Source organism: Tupaia chinensis, unplaced genomic scaffold (assembly GCF_000334495.1).
Source record: "Tupaia chinensis unplaced genomic scaffold, TupChi_1.0 Scaffold146404_1, whole genome shotgun sequence".
Classification (NCBI taxonomy): domain Eukaryota; kingdom Metazoa; phylum Chordata; class Mammalia; order Scandentia; family Tupaiidae; genus Tupaia; species Tupaia belangeri.
The window spans coordinates 4020-4471 of record NW_006206259.1 but is presented as its reverse complement, the minus strand read 5'-3'; positions in this window follow the sequence as shown (position 1 = coordinate 4471).

Below are 452 nucleotides of genomic sequence, written 5' to 3'. Positions count from 1 at the left end.
TGAATTCTATCTACTATCTGATTAAAGGCAGTCCAAACGATTATACTAGTAGTCTCTGTTCTATCCTTTAGCCAGAAAGGACTACTTTAAGGCTGGCTGCTACTTCACACATGTTACAAGTAACTACTCATTACTTTTTCATATATAAAGCCCCTGACCTTCAAGAAGGCACTAAGGAAAAAAAATAAATAATCCCTTTCTTTCTTCAAAGAATCTCTGCCGGGGACCAGCCTCGGTAGGGGTGGATTGGCTCGATGGAGGCGACGCTGGAAAGAAAGGAAGATTAAGGTCTCGGTGCCTTTTCATGCACGTCCTCAGCCAGACACTCCCAGAAATCGCTCTCTGAGGAGTGACAACTGTTAGGAATCATCGTGACTTTTTATTGAAAATGTGATACATGCAAGTAAATGGGAGAGGGGCTACGTGTTCTAATTATCAATTCATAAAGTTTT